General features: G+C 39.5%; 1 protein-coding gene and 1 long non-coding RNA gene across 9 annotated transcripts in view; one reads left to right on the top strand and one right to left on the bottom strand.

The window, feature by feature from the left end:
• The window catches only part of RASEF (RAS and EF-hand domain containing), a 210,715-nt gene that overhangs the window by 101,953 nt on the left and 89,956 nt on the right, over nucleotides 1–18,806 (bottom strand). The window contains exon 3 of one of the 4 annotated variants that reach the window (XM_049116361.1): nucleotides 15,068–15,160. The exons of 2 other annotated variants lie outside the window; for them this stretch is intronic. The gene's annotated coding sequence lies outside the window, so the exon portion shown is untranslated. Of the gene's footprint in view, nucleotides 1–197; nucleotides 325–15,067; nucleotides 15,161–18,806 lie in introns of all 4 variants that reach the window. One more of the 4 variants, XM_025423231.3, reaches the window with a different exon arrangement.
• The window catches only part of LOC125752129 (uncharacterized), a 51,032-nt gene that overhangs the window by 24,912 nt on the left and 7,314 nt on the right, over nucleotides 1–18,806 (top strand). The window contains exon 3 of one of the 5 annotated variants that reach the window (XR_007414145.1): nucleotides 8,793–9,095. The exons of 2 other annotated variants lie outside the window; for them this stretch is intronic. This is a non-coding gene — a long non-coding RNA (uncharacterized LOC125752129). 2 more of the 5 variants (XR_007414141.1, XR_007414139.1) reach the window with 2 other exon arrangements.

Raw genomic sequence — 18,806 nt, 5'->3', positions numbered from 1 at the left:
AGAACGCTGGCTGCTTTACCAAGACACAAAAAATGTATGAGGCAGAACCCCGGCTTCTCATTCATCCATCTACAAGAGTATATTTGTTCTTTTGGTGATTTAAATGAAGAAAAGTCCACAGACCAAACCATGGTGCCAAAGAACAATGTGACTACTTTGCTGGGGTCTGATTGCAATGCTCACAGAGGAGAGATTACCTGAGGGTTCACAAATGGGTACTGATTTCCACCAAGCTCCTGTCTGTTATCGAGAGCAGGAGCTGAGGGCCAGCCTGTCCAGCTTAGGACACTATGTCACAATGAGATGGACAATCCGATCTCTCACCTGCAAGAGGAAACAAACAGGAATTTCTTTTCCAGCCCAGGGCTCTCTGCACAGAAAAGACAGGGCAATGAGTCAAGAATGTTAATGATTAAAATGTGCATTTTTTTCAGATGCATTATTATCATCATCGTATTAGTAGTTCTCATTTGAGTACTGCCTGAAGTGTGTCAGATCTGAGCTGTCAGATCTGTCAGATCACAGTGGTCCTACAAAATATACGTTAGGATCACTACTTTACAATAAGGAAAGTGTGCACCTGGGAGTGAAATGTCTTGCTGAGGCTGCCCCTAAGGAAGTGGCAAAGCAGAGTCAAATCTAGAGGTGATGGTTCTGAAGCCTGCATTTTTACCAAAAGTACTTTTGGTTAAGAACTAAACTGGTAAAAGTCAGTCATCTGATGCAAGCACTGAGGTTCTCTGTTAATAAAAATTAGGAAGAAAGACTCTGATAAACTAATGATATAAAGTGGAATTAGTTGTAAGATTCTAAAAAGAATGTCAAGTTTAGGCCTAGTAGGTTCAGTTCTAGGTTATTATTAGAATAAGATGAGTTATGAGATGTGAAGAAGTTGAGGTGTTATGAAGGGTCGAAATGCATCAACTGGAACTAGACAGGAAAATCATATCTAACTTGTGATTAACACTGTGAATCTGTGTGATTTTTCTGCTTATTTTAACCACTGCTCATTATGGTTTAATTACCATCATATTAATGACTATTGAGTACTGTCTTAATAGGAAGATTTTATTCATCTCCCTAACAGTATCATTATCAGGAAAAATCAATAATAATCTCTCATTGCAAGTAGGGTGGTGCTAGGCACTGAATGAACACAGACTCAGATTTTCCTTCTCATAATTTATAATAGAACAGGATCTTAGAAGTCCTATCCCTCTATATATGTATGGATGTTCACACCCACAGAGAAGGGGAAGTCAAGTCCTACAATCCTCTCCAACTCTTACAACTATCCATCTCTGTGTTTTTACCTAGATCCGTATCTATACATGTTCTATCATCTGTGCATTTACTTATGATGTTTCATATTTATGCTGTAATATTTATTGCCTTTACTGCTTAGTGTCTGGTTTAAGTGCACATATACATTTCTGCTCTTTATGTGAGTGAATGCAGAGCCCACTTTTCAAACCTTGAGCTCTATCTGGGCCACAAAGCCTACAGTTTCAAGAGCAAAGAGAGCTACCTTTCTTCCACTGCAACTCTCTTAAGAATTTAGTGAAAGGCTTGACATTTAGAGAACATCATAAAGGGTCTTCGACTTTCCAGGGCACAAGAAAATGGAAAATCACAGGAGAGATCCTATCCAGGATCCATGTTATGCTAAGTGATTTTCATTTTCACTCAGCTGATCCACACTTTGAGGAAACGTTTTATAAGAGAAAGTCAAACTTAAACAGTAGCAAATTAGGAAGTAGCTATTCATTTTAAAGTAATTCTAGGCAAAGTTTGTGTTTTTGTTTTTAAGATTTATTTATTTATGAGAGAGAGAGAGAGAGAGAGAGAGAGAGGCAGAGACACAGGCAGAGGGAGAAACAGGCTCCAGGCAGGGAGCCTGACATGGGACTCAAACCAGGGTCTGCAGGATCAGGCCCTGGGCCAAAGGCGGCACTAAACTGAGCCACCCGGGCTGCCCTAGGCAAAGCTTTTAAATATAAGAAGACCCCACCAAATGAGACTTGACTCACAAAATTTCAATTGACATTATTTACTGTGATATAGCCTTCATAGTCTAGTCTCAGTCATTAAGTTACCCCAAATTTACAGAGCACTGACCGTATAACACCCAGAGCCCCAAGACTTTTGGGGACTGGGCTCCAAATCTGTGATCCTGTATGCCTCCTTTAGTGCCAAAATTTATAGAATCCCCAATGCCCTAAAATTTATAAATCAGAGAGTCTTAGAAGTGCTTATCCCTGATTATACTTAGATTAACTAAGGAACCTCAAAATTGATAGTGATACAGCATTTCTTAAACTAGACTCACGTAATTTAAGTAATAGGCTCTGCATTTGTACAGCATCCATCACCTCATTTAGGATACCAAGTAATCCAACATGGCACACATAATGCTAATTTGGGAGCTTTTCATGGATTAAAAAGAGAATGTCTAGAAATTAACTAAGATTAAGCTATTGTTACTATGAGTTTGCTGTTTTGAATAAAAAGAGACTAAGATTTTTGACTTAAAGACTTCCCCAAACATATCTAAATACATCATCAAGTGAACTAAGAGCAGACTGTCAACTTTCAATGGAGAATTCTTTTCAAGGGCATGGCATTTTGATTAAAAGAGAAAGAAATATAGTATTGTCCTTCTCTCATTACTTCATTCAGAGCAGTGTTCAAGGCAAAAACACTTCAGAGCTCAAGATTGAGCTCTAAAAGAGAAAACTGAACACAAAAAAGTTTTAATTCAACTGCTTACAACAGATCACCTTTTCACTGGCTTGCAATCAACCAGACATGATGACAATATGTTCTCAGCCAGAAGTACTGTCCACTCCAAGTTCACAGAATTGCAGTTCATATTCAGTTTGTGACCATGACCATATCCCATGGTCATGTCAACCTTTTGGCTCATCATATCTGGAGGGAGAAGTCAGCCTGCCTTGTCCTTCCTCATAGAGAGAAACCAGAGGATATGGGGGGGTGGGAAGAGTCAGGTAGGGAATCAGCACACCTGGGTCCAGGCATACAGGCTTTGTGACCTGTACCGTATCTCTTTTAATACCCAAAACTATAATGACTCTACTTGATAATTCAGGATAATATTTCTTCTCCCACAGGGAAGATAAGATGGGAAGCTAATGAAATAATGCATGTAACAAATGCCTTGTACAGTTCCTGGAATATGGGAGGGGCTCAATAAATGATAATTATCATCATTATCTCTTGTTTGTTCAAGAGTTTTATTGAATTACTGTAAATATTGGTTCAGTTACAGAAGTGGCAAAAGATCCAGTTAATGGGTTGACTTTTAAGTCTGTCGTCTGCTCTATAACTGCATGGCACTGTTTCCTTAAGGAACTCATATTTGCTTCTCCAGTTTAATGTATTGTTTTGAGTAGAAAAAATAATCTGATATCCAAACCTTTTCTATCCTGATACTATGGGATTCTTTCCCCTTCTTAAGTGCACATTTTGCCACATTACTTCATGATGAGGTTGGAAAGCTATATAGAAGCACTACTAGTTTTATGTTCTGGAAACATAGGAACATGGAGACTTCATTACAAGTCTGGGTCCAAGAAGTCTCACCATTTTGAGGCCAGCAACATTAGGTGTAGTTATTTCTCATAAGTTCTCCAGGCTCCTGATTAGACAGGCCTCAGAAAGCTTGGGGACTTTCCCGATGTTCAGGGTCTGCAGGTGTAGATATTTTAAAGCCAGGGAACCTACACTCTTGGCAGTAAGAGCAAGGTAGCCAAATACTTCTATTCTGGGGCACCTGGGTGGTTCAGTGGTTGAGTGGCTGCATTCAGCTGAAGGCACGATCCCAGGGTCCTGGGATCGAGTTTCGCATCAAGCTCCCTGCGAGGAGCCTGCTTCTCCCTCTGCCCATGTCTCTGCCTCTCTTTCTTTGTGTCTCTCATGGATAAAATCTTTAAAAAATAAAAGGGCAAAGGAGAGTGAGTGTTCAGACATGGGGTGTGTTTATGTTGGGTGTTAGTGGAGTTTGTGAGTATACTTGTATAGATGGAAGCAAAAGTCAGAAAAATCTAACATATGACAGTATCAGAATTAGAATGAAATGTGACATACATGATTATAAGAACATTTTTTCATAAGAAAGTCATTTCCCAATTATCTAAATAAATATTTATTATATCAATTGTGCTATGGCCAACTAGTAGTCCGCTAGAACTTGTTATGCTGAGATCTGATCTATAGTGAATAAAAGTCAAATTTTACTGAAAATTACCAGCTGTAGTAAGGGAATGTGCCAAAGGCCTCTACTTTTTTTGCAGCTTGTTTTCTTAAAACCAGTCCTTTACCTCTCCAAAGCTCAGTTTCCTAATCTGTAAAATGAAGATAGTAAATTTAGAGAAGTCTGTGGTGCCTGATCTAAAATTCTACCTGAAGTGGACACTGATCTGGATATGCAAGCATTAGCTTGAGAACTAGAATCTCAGAGAAGAGGCATTTGAAGTAGAGTCGGGTACTGAAAACCTCAGATACAGTCCTTTCCTGTTGGCTATTGCAAGGGAGAATGGGATAGGCAGGACCAGCGGGAATGGTAGCCTGAGGAAAGAAATACTGGGGACACATCAACATCAGGGTGCAAGGAAATGCTGCCTTCCTGGTCCTTAAGAGAATGCATTTGAGATGACATTCATACCTAAGAAAAAATATAATTCCCCCTGGAATTCAACCCACCTCAGGAAGACAGCAAGGTAATGATTGCCTGTTGCCATTCAACTATGATGTTGTTCATGTGTGTTTGAGCTCACTGCCTGTGCTGATGGCTATTCTCTCTGACCTGATACCTGACCCTGAACCCTCACCTGCTTCTAGCTAAGCTTGGCTGATCTTAGAAAGACCTTGATATTAGTCTCAAGAGATTTTACTCAGCTTTCACCATCTTGTTTTAAAACGTAAGTTTTAAGGGCACCTGGGTAGCTCAGTTGGTTGGGTGTCTGCCTTTGGCTTGGGTCATAATCCTGAGATCCTGGAATCAGGCCCCAAGTTGGGCTCCCTGCTCAGTGGAGAGACTGCTTCTCCCTCTGCCCCTCCCCCCTGCTCATGCTCTCTCACTCTCTCTTGCTCTCTCTCAAATAATTAAATAAAATATTTAATAAAATGTAGGTTTTATTATCATCCAAATAGAAGGAGGCCAATAGACCAACAGTTCCTAAGAGGTGGGGCACACCACATGACACTGGACTACAGGGGAAACAACAGAGCCTTTATGTGGTTTCCATGGGAAGGAAGGGGTGAGGCAGGGTAAGCAGGTTTAGGATTAGTTAGTTTGGATAATTTTGGTGGGCTTTAGGGTACAGGGGCTCTCCCTAGTTGTCTGATACCTAGCCCTGCAGTGATTGGGCCTGGAGTGTAAGAACAAAGTAAAGAAGGTGGGTAGGGTGTTATGGGCTTTGGATTGGTTGGTTTGCATATGAAAACCACACTTGCAGGTAAGTCCTTTACTCTTTCTGGGAACTGGAGCCCTGGAAACAGCAGTCTCTCCAGGGCCACCAAGACCCCACATGTCAAAACATCAAAATAAAAAGATCTGTCTCCAATGACCACTTTCCTCTGGCTACTCTCAGCGTTCTTTAGATGATTCTCAGATATCACAAGACCAAAAGAAGGGAGGCTCTGTGCAGAACAGGCGAAGTCGAATACCCAAGGAATAAGGCTTTTACTTGATGTGGTCACATATATGGGAAGTACAAAACTGAACTGAGTATTTGTAGGAGACCCAAGTTTAAAACCCAGTGTCACTATTCAGTGGCCCTTGAGAATGTCACCAACACTCAAAACCTCTGTGTTTTTTTTTTAAATAGTAATAGTAATATATAACAAATGATTGTTGTAACTTAATGAGATAAGGCACTTTAAAACCATAAAGCACTAATGTAAGTTTTAGCATTTATAGTTACTTTAACAACATACAAATAGATTGGCAGAGGCAAATACTAAAGTGTTTATGGGTAAAATAATGTATCTGGGATTTGCTTTAAATCACCCTAGAAAACAAAGAAGTAGAGGAGATTGACGACACAAGATTCACAAAATATTGGTACCATTGAGGCTGAATGATGGGTACCTGGGAATTCTTTTTTTTTTTTTAAGATTTTATTTATTCACTAGAGACACGCGCACAGAGAGAGAGAGAGAGGCAGAGAGACAGGCAGAGGGAGAAGCAGGCTCCATGCAAGGAGCCTGACGTGGGACTCGATCCCAGGACTCCAGGATCACGCCCTAGGCTGAAGGAAGGCGCTATACCACTGAGCCACCCAGGGATCCCATGAGCCACCCAGGGATCTCGGGAATTCTTTATACAATTTTGAGTACTGAATATTTTTATAACAACAAAAAAAAATTTTTTAAATACAAGTTGAGAGAGAGAAAAGGAGCATTAGACTTTAGCCATTATTGGAAAATTGCTATTACATAAAAATGCAAACTCTATTGTACATTTTTTTTTTCTATCATGAATCAAAGGCCTCTTTCCTTGGACTCCTGGATTGCTAAGGTAACTTGATCTTGTCAATGGTTCCAAATACCTCCAGGCCAAAATTGACTTAGGTTAATCAAATTCTTGTTATAATCCATTTGTGTTAAGCAATGGAATTCCTAATGGTAAAACTATAATCAACATGTTATGACTGGTTTATGATGAGAGGTCCTATCCAATTAGGAAATTTCCCAAATCAAAGGCTCTTCACTCTCAAGAGAGCTTCACTGAATAGCAGTGGAGGTTGCTTAATTAGTAAGGTTAAAACATCCTTCAGAAACAAGGTCAAGATGATATTTCTATCTGTGCCAAGTTGATGAAAGAATCCTCTAAAGACAACACTCAGAAATCTTGGTGTGAAAATTCCTGGAAGACTTACCAACAGAAGGAAAAGGAAAATATATTGATATTAATATTACCAACAGACTTCTTTAAGCACAATGTAAGCATTGGATTTACATAAGCATTTCCTCAAATTTTCCATAAAGCGACCAACGTTTTGGTTTGAACAAACTCTTTCCCCAAATTCATTATTCTTGTTTGAAAAAAATAAGAATCTTTAAAACAACAACCCCCTCAAAACAAAAAAGAACCCATAAACCATAATTCTAAGCCAATCAATAGAGGAAATTACAAAAGAGGTGATTCTTGGAGAGCCTTCCTTTCATGATATCTGTAAAGCCACTGAAAAGGATTGCAAGAAACACTGAGCCGGTCTGTGCAATAAACAGAGATGAACAACATAAGAGACCCTTTCCTCAAAATGCTGTCTGTATGTAATGACAAAGCATTTAATAATCAAGGTCTGCTGGAGAAAATGAGAGAGGATGAATCTGTACAGATATACTTGGTGGTATCAGTCCATGCAAACTAAAAGGAATTATTTCCTTTTTCTTCCCAGAACAAGAAAATCTCAGTAACAAATCCTGGGAAATTCTTTGTTTCATCTGATTAGACAACTCTATATTTCCCAAATAATTACATTCTTGTAGATGGCATCAACTGTCAAATCCCTCATTTAACTCTGTATACTTTTCTTCTTTTTCTATTTATTAATTTTTTTAGCTAACTAAGGACTTTATTTCAAACAAAAATTAAATTAAAAAATTGAGAGCTATTTCCCTGGATGTGGAGGCAGAGAGGGATCAAGCCAAGGAATTCCCTGTGGCTAGGCTGATACCCTTACCTACTGGAGGGGTCATGATACTTCCCTTCCTCAAGGCTCGAATGGGGTTCCCTCCTCCAGAGCCCACCTACCAAGGGGAACTCAGCCTGGGCCAATTACCTGGAGGGGACAGAGCCCAGGCAGCAGCATGGCCACAGGCCAACCACAGGGATTAAGCCCTGAGCACCAAGAACCTACTCTTCCCACCCTCCCCACTTCCTGGGACCCAGAACAGAGTAAAGATGGCCTGTGGAAAGAACTTCATGGACCCTGGCCAAGAAAAGAAAGTCCCAGTGCCTCTCACATCTATCACTTCTGTTTTCTGGAGGGCAGCGAGTCCTGTCTGTGTAGTTTAAGGTTTAATAGGGGTTGAGGAGCTGTTATGTAGCTGACTCAAGCTTGAGCTTGAGTAAGGGTAAGTTTCCACACTTCATGCTCTATTTCTTTATGCTACTTTCAAGACCAAGTGGAGCTTTGCATTAACAGCCAGATAGTCACAATATCTGCCACTTCCCTTCAAGTCACGAAGCTGAATGAGAGAATAGTCTCCTGCCCTGAGGACAGTTATGTTAAAAATGAAAGAAGAGTGAAAGCCATCATCAAGCCTGAAGAACAATATAGACACCCACCTGCTGAAGTTAACTTCAACTTGACCCATTCAGGGTTCTGAAAACTGACGAGGGGTACACCTTGCCTCTCACTCCTCAAGTTTATTTTTCAAATCTTAATCCCCCTCAATGTGTTTCTTCATTTCCACTTTATAAAACAATTAATTTAACTGAAATTAACCCAAAATAAAATTCTCTTTTCTCAGCTGGAGTTTTCTCATAATTATGAATAAACCCTAAGAAAAAAGCTTTGTGTTTATAAAAAGAAAATGCAAGGCATTATATGGGTTAAGGTGCTTGAAAGTACCTTGAAAACTGTTTCAAAGCCTGTAAACACTACAAAAGTGTATGATTGCATTATCATAGATCCCAGCCAATTTATTGCAAGCATGTGTGATGCTAGGGCGTAAAAGATGAACCTAATCATAGTCAGGAATTTTGATTATAAGGCTGAATAACAATAAGGATTTTACACCAACTCATGCCTTAACTGCAGGGTTGCAGCCTTGAAGAACACCAGCTGAGGCCAAGTGATTGCAGAAATTATAGTCGTTGGAACTAACATCATCTAAGAGAAGTCATCTGTACATGGGCCTATTGCCTACTCTCCTCGAAGAGGTTAACTGAAAACCCATTATGCATTTTCATTAGGTATACCCTAAGTATGAATCTCTGGCCATCCATTTTCTCTTCCACCCTTATACCTCTATTGGTACTTATGGGCCCTTGACCCAGCCCATCCCTCTAAACCCATCAAAAACCCTTGAGCTCAGCTCTGTGTAAATACTGTTCCATACAGTAAAATCCTCTGTGAAGTTAATCTGTTTCTATGCTTAATCCCTCTGTCTTGCCTTAAGGGAGACCCCTCCCCTGTCCATGCCTCACAAATGGAGACTATTCATTCTCTCACTGCCACGGAGCTCAAAATCTGGATGGAGACTTTTTGTCTTCTCTGTGCCCCACCATCACTTGCCATCAATGATCTCCTCCTATCACATGGTACATGACAGCCTCTCCAATTTCCTCTTAGCTATTATTTGTCACCCTTGTAGTCACACATCAACTTCCCTTATCCCTCAATTGCCACCATTTATGAAAGACTTTAGCATGAGCACAGTCTCCCTACCCAAATCCTACCAATATCCTCGATGACTTTAGTAACCAAGTGGATGGCCCATCTAACACCTAGACCTTGTGTTCTTGACCTCCTGCTCTCTTACGATCCTCTTCTCTGCACCGCCATCAGCCACCTATTCCATTAGTATGGCCTTGAACTTTGTCATAACCCTGAAATTACTAACTAGGGCATCCCCTATTTAAATCTTGACTTCTTTTTCTTCCAGCTTACAATTACTTTTCTAGCTACTTCACCAGAGCCATGCTTTCACCTCATCAGGGCCTCCAGATAACTGTCTTGATGCAAGGCATTTTTCAAATACACTCAATTTTTTAAAAGATAGCAGTTAGAAAGACTTTGTAATAAAAATGTTGTTTATGTGAGCATCTAAAAACAGCTCTGGAATTATAGAGATGGGTACAAAGGGTGTCAGAGGCAAAAGTGCAGTACAACCTGCTACTACTGATTTAGGCTGTGCTTGTTATATGGAATAGTCAGAAGCATTGTATTAATGAGTCCCTAAATCTTCCATTTGAAGACTATAGGTTCTACATGTGTTAACAATATAAAAGCATATGTTATGCCAAAATTTAATACATAAAAGCAGAAGTGGTTAGGTAGCATCATGAGAACAAATTAGGTAAATATTATGATATAGAGAAGGCAGCACTTCTTAAGAAAAAAAATCCACCATAAACCCAATACAGGAACAAAGCATGTTCAGATCATTTAAGTTTCAACATAGAAATAATGGGAAATAGATGTTGCTCCAGTAGGAATCCAAATCTGTAAGTTCCTGTGGCTGCAAAAGACCCAGGGCCAGAAGCAATCCAGAGGTAGATAGTGATCTGGAGAGATATCCAGAGCTACTGCTATTTGTCTAATTTCATAAAGCCAACCTCTAAGAATCATCCTTAGTATCTTTTGTTCCTCATGTACTATTCCAGTTTCTCAGCAACTTCCCTCCATTTCAACTCACAGATATTCTACTCCCCGAGTTTTCACTGCCACTGCCCTTGGATGCCGTCCCTGGTCTAAAACACATCAGTAACGATTACTATATGAGACCCCTCCTATTCAAACATGTTTCCCATTTGCCAGCAGCATCAGCACCATATGGAAACTTGCCATATATGCAGATTCTCAGGCCACAACTCAGACCACCTGAATTATAATCTGCATTTTAACAAGACTTCCAGGTAATTCACATGCACATAAAAGTATGAGAAGCACTGGACCAAAGGACATTAGGCATTTCTTCGCAATTTTATGGGGCAATGGTAATATAAAACCAAATTTGTTTCTACTGATTAAAAGTAAAGAGAAACAAGAGCCCTCATTTGTTAATACATTTAAACCTTTAAATTCTCCAATGAGAAAGAGTACTCAGAGTTCATGCTTCAATTTGTTGATGTTATTTGTAACTAAGAGTTCTTGAATTGCAGTTTCTATGTTTGTGGTTTAACTCCAAGTGGTGAGAGGATAGAGACAGGAATTCTCCTGCATCTCCTTGTGGCCCCTAATATAGCACTATAAACACCAAAAGGACCAACAAATTCTTTCTAGTTAAGTGGGGTCTTGAGTAACAACAATATACAGAACCTAGATGTCTGTATTATAAATCTATGTGTTCAAAAACACAAGTGAACCTCAAAAACATTATGTTGAGGGAAAGAAGCCAAAGACACACAAAAAATACATACTGCTTCATAATCTCATTTAAATGAAGTTCAAGAAACAGTAAGACTAAGCTATGGTGATGAAGAGTAAAGAATGGTTACTTCTAGGGAGAGGGAGATTATAGCTAAAGAGGAACTTTAGGGTGCTTTCTGGAGTGATGAAATATATCTTGATGTAGGTTATATGATATATATGCATGCAAAAATTCATTGAGTAGTACACCTAAGATTTGTTCATTTTAATCCATGTAAATTATACTTCAATAAGACAGGAAAAACAAAAATAAATAAAATTCATTATATTAGATATGATTTTCATAAAGGGAAAACTTATATAAGCACAGTATTTTGAAAGTTCATGCTACCAAATCATAGCCTAAGCCAGTAGTCAGAGGCTACATAGTAGCCTGCAGGTTACTATGTTTTTGTAAGAGAAAAACAAAACAAAACAAAAAAAAACATTGAACTGGAACACAGCCACACCCATTTGTTTACAGAGGCCATATTTTCTTCCAAGCCTAAAATATTTACTATCTGGTGCTTTCCAGAAAAAAAATTCACCAACTACTGACCTCGGCCAATAGTTTGCAACTTTTTTGGGAATTCTGTTTGTCTCAGAGAGTCCAATGAGCGCTATAGACTATCTCCTCAAGAAAACACACAGCTTGTTAAATATAAAATGTTACTTATAATCTCAGGAAGTTCCTATACCCTTTGAAGCACAGTCATCAAACCCAACTTAAGACCTCCTGTTTGAGGTTTCCATCACCATATACTCAGCCACTCTACTGAGAACAATCCACAGGTTGGCTCCCTTTTCTTTGAATCACAGATGATTGAAATTCCACTTCACAGTTTCATTCGCTTTATGGAACTACTCATGGATTGAGCCAATAACAAAATTGCAAAGATCACAATACCCAGTCCTGCATCAATCAATATATTCTGTTCTCCTTCTGGGTTACAGTCTATATACTAATTAGCCTTAGAAGTGTTTCTGAAAATGTCTAGTTTGGTACCAAGAGAGATTAAGCACACCAGCAGTCCTTATCCTCAATCCTAGAAAAAAGCACAAAGTGATAGCTAACAGACAAGGAGTGAGCAGTGTCACATTCACACATGAAGAATATTGTCATGTTTATTCAACAGACCAAGAATACAAAGGAAGTAAAAACATGAGGACCAAACAATATCGTGTATAAGGATACCGTGAGCTCTTTCACAGCAGGGCTCTGCCCACACATCTATTTAGCCCCTACAGCGCCTTGCATGTTGTAGGAAACTAATAAGCAATAAAGAAATGGATAAATTAAGCCAATTTATAAAAACAAAAGTCATTATTTTATAAGTGGTTCAGGTTTCCTGGGAGCAACATGATAGTTTGACTTATTTTGCATTACATAAAAAGACAATTATGAGCAGGGAATACTCCCTGTGTTTCCATAATTCTGATTTCATATTAATGTGCTCACACAAAATATATCAAAGGTCTAGTTGGTGGGAGGCCTGCCAACTTATTAGCACCATTTATTGTCCTGAGAGAAAGCACTCACAGAGTCATTTAAGGAGGACATGGCATGTTTTGACCAATTCCTAAATAATAATAATAATAATAAAGGTCTTCACACAAAATAAAGGCACTCTAGTCAGCATGATCTCTGATCTAATGCTGGTTCTACAATTTTTCATTACTGCCTTACTAGGTGCTGTATGAACAGTGGGTGGCATTCTACAAAAGCTGATTAACGTAAGGATCTCAAATTGCTGAAAATTGAAGGAATGTGTCCCATGCTGACAATTTGTTAATCAAAAAATTGTCATTTCTATCATTGTGTGAGACTTTAGCCTATCTTATTTTCTTCTCAAATGCCATGTTACATACTCTCCCCTCAATGAGATTGAATGCTTTTTTCCTAACAGTAAAAAGGTTTTATGTGGTCATCAAGAATCTCTCTAATTCCAACGAATCAACTACCAAAGTGGAAGGTACATATTTCTGAATATATTTACTGTTTTCGGTGTCAGTTTGATATCAATCCACAGATCTGTGGTAACACCGGCTTCATAGGTTTACCAAAAAAACATTTTACTACTCACACAACTATATTTATTTAAAGAAAATTACATGTGTATATTCATTTGTAGTAGTTAGCTAGCATTATTAAGGCCTCAGAGCAATTGGCATACATTAGCCTATGCAAATGGATATCTCAATGTAGACAAATGATGACTATGAGAACAACCATATTTAGGTGCCAAAATGGACTCAAAAGAATATAAGGCTAACACTAGTCTCTATGACTCCTAAACCACAGGGCACATGAGCCAAACTCTCCAAGTGCCTCTCACCACCCCTTACCATTTGGCTTGAAGTCAAAGTGTACCACCCTCTCTCATTAGAGCAGACTAATAACTTACTCCTCAAAATTCTTTCCCTAACTCTTCAACCTTTACTTTTCATATAGGCTGAGAGTAAGTATTTGCCAATCCTGCAACACTAGCATTGCATTCTCTACTAAGAGAATGTTCTATATGGATGGTCTGGCATCTTAATTTAAGATGAAAATAGGGATACTGTCACAGATCTTGTATTTTAATGGCACCACAGAGAACAGTATATAAACACCCTAGGGTATGTATGAAGAGGGGAGTTAGAAGAGAAATGTGCACATAGAGCCAGGATCTTAAATGACCCTACCTTCGGTAAAAGAAGAATTTGCATCCACCCAAAAAAAGTAGACACCACAGAAATTGCCCATCTCCCCTTCATATTTTTAATCATAAGTTATCCCTCACACTGCTTTATGACCTAAATTTGTACCACTTGTTTGATCTGAAAAGCCCTAAGTCCAGAATTTCTTTTAAGATGCAACTTAGCAAAGTTGCAGAATCAGGAAGGAGAACAGGCAAATTTTTACTGGAGAAGTGTACATGTACCCTGTCCTCCTGGCATTCCCAAAGGAGCTTGAAACATGAACTGACATTAAAAACTCACAAGCCACATGAGGAAACAAGGCACAATGAGCAAGAATTGCCAGGAGCAACAAGTGGCAAAGTCAGATGCACAGAGCCTGAAGACATTGGAATTTTTATATACAGAATATAAAATAAGACTATGTCGTATTTCTAAGGAAATTCCAGAAAATATTGGAAGTATGGGCAAATAATGAAAACTATCAAGCTCAGGCAGATTTGAAGAAAGATAAGAAAAGAAAAAGAGAAGAAGAGAAGAGATGGAGGAAAGGAAGGAAGAAAGAAAAAGAAAGGAAGGAAAGAAATCCAAGCATGAAAATGTAATAACTAAAATGTAGAATTCAATTGATGGATTAACTGGCAAATTGCGTGCAGTGGAAGAAGTAATGAGCTAGAAATCAAGCTGAAGGTTATATGCAGAATGCAAATGTTTACAAATTTGACAAGATATTGATTCTTCTAAGATAACTTAATGTTTAAATTTTTTTTATTTTATTTTTTAAGATTTTGTATATTATTCATGAGAGACAGAGAGAGGCAGAGACATAGGCAGAGGGAGAAGCAGGCTCCTTGCAAAGAGCCTGATGCAGGACTTGATCTCAGGATCCCACGATCATGACTTTTGCCAAAGGCAGATGCTCAATCACTGAACCACCCAGGCATTCCAAAAAATTTTAATAAGAAAATTTCAGAGAGATTTTGGAAGGAAATTGAGAAAACATTTCTAAATATAGTCCACAAAATGGAACAGGAATGGAGACTAAAATATTGAAAAATAAAATGAGGAGTGTCTCCTTTTATTTGATAAAAATAAAATAGAAAGGTGATGTTATCACAAGAATTGACAGACACATTAATGTAATAGAATGTGTAGCCATTCTATATTCTAATGAGGAGGAAACCTTACTATCTGATATTGAAGCTTCTAAACCAATAACATACTACTTAGAAACATTTCTAATACTGTCTAGGAAATAGTATTAGAAGATTGGCCCAGCTCACAGAAGTCATGCCAAATCTTCACATCACAGGAGTGACCCAAATAAGTGAGAAGGAAGTTTCCTTTCTTGCATCTTTGACATTGAATCTCTTTTCCTAGTAGGAAAAAAGGAAGACAAAATAAATGAATAAATAAATACATACAAGTATAATATTTATACTTAAATATTTAAATATTAACAGCGGATGATTTAGGATGTTGAGAATACATGTAATTATGTTTTCTCAGCATGTTTTTAGTTTCCAAAGAATAATATCAATAGTTAACTTAGAAAACACATTTTAAAATAGAAAATATAGGTGAACATTTAATTAAGTTCAGGGCATTCAAGGCTTTTTTTAAACTAAAAACAATGAAAGAAAACGTAAAGGAAATTAATGTAACTAAATAGTTTATATAATTTGAATATAGTTTTTTTAAAGATTTTATCCATTTATTTATGAGAGACACAAAGAGAGAGACAGGCAGAGACACAGGCAGAGGGAGAAGCAGACTCCATGCAGGGAGCCCGACCTGGGACTCGATCCCAGGTCTCTAGGATCATGCCCTAGGCTCAAGGCGGCACTAACCGCTGAGCCACCCGGGCTGCCCCTGAATATAGTTTTTAAATGTTAATGGAAAACTTGAAAAATGCTTGCAATAGCTGTGATTGGAAGTTAATATCCTCTATATTGAGAGCTCTTAAAAAGAAATAAAACCTCTGAAATATAAACATATATTTCACAGAAGAATAGAAACAAATAATAAACTTAGGATAAACAAATGTTCTATTAAATGTTCAACTCTGCTGTTAAGGAGCAGCAAAGCAAAATGATGAAGTATAACAATTCTATCAAAGAAGCAAAAATTTTTATTTAAAATTATAATAATGCTCATTGCCAGTAAAATGAGGTTAGATTGACACTTTTACATTCTGCTGGAATATATGCTGTTACCACTTTCTAGAAATCTATTTTGCAATATTTCTGTTCATGCCCCCAATCCAGTAATTCTACCTCTAAGTCTCTATCCTAAGATTTTTCATCGTATTACATATAATAATAAACATTCAGAAACCATCCAATTATATGTGAGTTTGCACGTAAATTTTATGCAACAATTAAAAATTATTTTTTCAAAAGATATTTAATGAATTCAGGATAGCCTTTCAATGTAGTCAATGAAAATAAAAGTTATAAAACTTCCTTGTGATCATGGTTTTATTCAAATTATTTTTTTAACATATAGAAAAAGGACTGAAAGAAATAGATCAGATGGGAACAGTACTCCTCACTGGGTAGTAGAATTAGGAGCAATTTTTATTTTCTTTCTCTAATTCTATATGTTCTTAATTATTAAAAAAAACACATTATTTTTATATCTTAAAAACAAGCAGGAACACCCAGGTAGCTCAGTGGTTGAGTGTCTGCCTTTGGCTCAGGGCCTGATCCCGGATTCCTGGGATTGAGTCCCGAATTGGGCTCCTTGTTTGAAGCCTGCTTCTCCTCCCTCTACTTGTGTTTCTACCTCTCTTTCTGTGTCTTTCATAAATAAATGAATAACATCTTTAAAAATAAATAAGCATTGTGGGGCACTTGGGTGGCTCAGTCAGTTAAGTGTCTGACTCTTGATTTCAGCTCAGGTGACCATCTCAGGGTTCTGAGATCGAGCCCCACGTCAGGCTCCCCACCCAGGGCAGAATCTGCTTGTCTTTCTCCCTCCCCACCACTGCTCCTTCTCTCCAAATAAATAAATAAATAAATAAATAAATAAATAAATAAATAAAATCTTTTAAAAATAAAAATAAGCATTGTATTTAAAAATCCTGGGGGGGAGGAGCAAGATGGCGGAAGAGTAGGGTCCCCAAATCACCTGTCTCCACCAAATTACCTAGAAAACCTTCCAATCATCCTGAAAATCTATGAATTCGGCCTGAGAATTAAAGAGAGACCAGCTGGAATGCTACAGTGAGAAGAGTTCGCGCTTCTATCAAGGTAGGAAGACGGGGAAAAAGAAATAAAGGAACAAAAGGCCTCCAAGGGGGAGGGGCCCCGCGAGGAGCCGGGCTGAGGCCGGGGCGAGTGTCCCCAGGACAGGAGAGCCCCGTCCCGGAGAAGCAGGAGCTGCACCAACCTTCCCGGGCGGAAAGGGGCTCGCGGGGAGTTGGAGCAGGACCCAGAAGGGCGGGGATGCCCTCGGGCTCCCGGGGACAGTAACAGACACCTGCGCCCCGGGAGAGTGCGCCGAGCTCCCCAAGGGCTGCAGCGCGCACGGCGGGACCCGGAGCAGCTCGGAGGGGCTCGGGCGGAGGAAGAGGCTCCATGCAGAGGGGCCTGCGCGTCGGGAGCAGCTCGGGGGGGGCTCGGGCGGCAGCTCCGCAGAGGGGGCTGCGGGGCAGGAGCCCGAATCCACCAGCGCAGGCTCCGGAGCACAGGGCGCCGGGACACAGCCCAGGATCCCGCCTCCCCCGGGACAGGCAGAGGCCGGGAGGGCCCAGGACAGCGAGGACGCTCCTGCCCCAGCTGAGCAGATCAGCGGCCCCGCCCCGGAGCCTCCAGGCCCTGCAGACGGAGAGCTCCGGAGTTACTGCGGGAGCTGAATCCAGGTTTCCAGAGCTGCCCCGCCACTGGGGCTGTTCCTCCTGCGGCCTCACGGGGTAAACAACCCCCACTGAGCCCTGCACCAGGCAGGAGCACAGCAGCTCCCCCAAGTGCTAACACCTGAAAATCAGCACAACAGGCCCCTCCCCCAGAACACCAGCTAGACTGACAACTTCCAGGAGAAGCCAAGGGACTTAAAGTACACAGAATCAGAAGATACTCCCCGGTGGTTCTTTTTTTGTTTTGTTTTGTTTTGTTTTGTTTTGCTTTTTGATTTGTTTCCTTCCCCCACCCCCTTTTTTTTCTCCTTTCTTTTTCTTTCTCTTTTTCTTCTCTTTTTTTTTCTTTTTTTTCTTCCCTTTTTTTTCTCTTTCTCTTTTCTTTCCTTCTTTCTCTCCTCTCTTTTTCTCTTTTTCCCAATACAACTTGCTTTTGGCCACTCTGCACTGAGCAAAATGACTAGAAGGAAAACCTCACCTCAAAAGAAAGAATCAGAAACAGTCCTCTCTCCCACAGAGTTACAAAATCTGGATTACAATTCAATGTCAGAAAGCCAATTCAGAAGCACTATTATACAGCTACTGGTGGCTCTAGAAAAAAGTATAAAGGACTCAAGAGACTTCATGACTGCAGAATTTAGAGCTAATCAGGCAGAAATTAAAAATCAATTGAATGAGATGCAATCCAAACTAGAAGTCCTAACGACGAGGGTTAACGAGGTGGAAGAACGAGTGAGTGACCTAGAAGACAAGTTGATAGCAAAGAGGGAAACTGAGGAAAAAAGAGACAAACAATTAAAAGACCATGAGGATAGATTAAGGGAAATAAACGACAGCCTGAGAAAGAAAAACCTACGTTTAATTGGGGTTCCCGAGGGCGCCGAAAGGGACAGAGGGCCAGAATATGTATTTGAACAAATTCTAGCTGAAAACTTTCCTAATCTGGGAAGGGAAACAGGCATTCAGATCCAGGAAATAGAGAGATCCCCCCCTAAAATCAATAAAAACCGTTCAACACCTCGACATTTAATAGTGAAGCTTGCAAATTCCAAAGATAAAGAGAAGATCCTTAAAGCAGCAAGAGACAAGAAATCCCTGACTTTTATGGGGAGGAGTATTAGGGTAACAGCAGACCTCTCCACAGAGACCTGGCAGGCCAGAAA

This window comes from Canis lupus, chromosome 1 (assembly GCF_003254725.2).
Source record: "Canis lupus dingo isolate Sandy chromosome 1, ASM325472v2, whole genome shotgun sequence".
NCBI lineage: Eukaryota > Metazoa > Chordata > Mammalia > Carnivora > Canidae > Canis > Canis lupus.
Note: the sequence above shows the minus strand (reverse complement) of the source record. Positions and strands in the feature narration are given on the sequence as shown.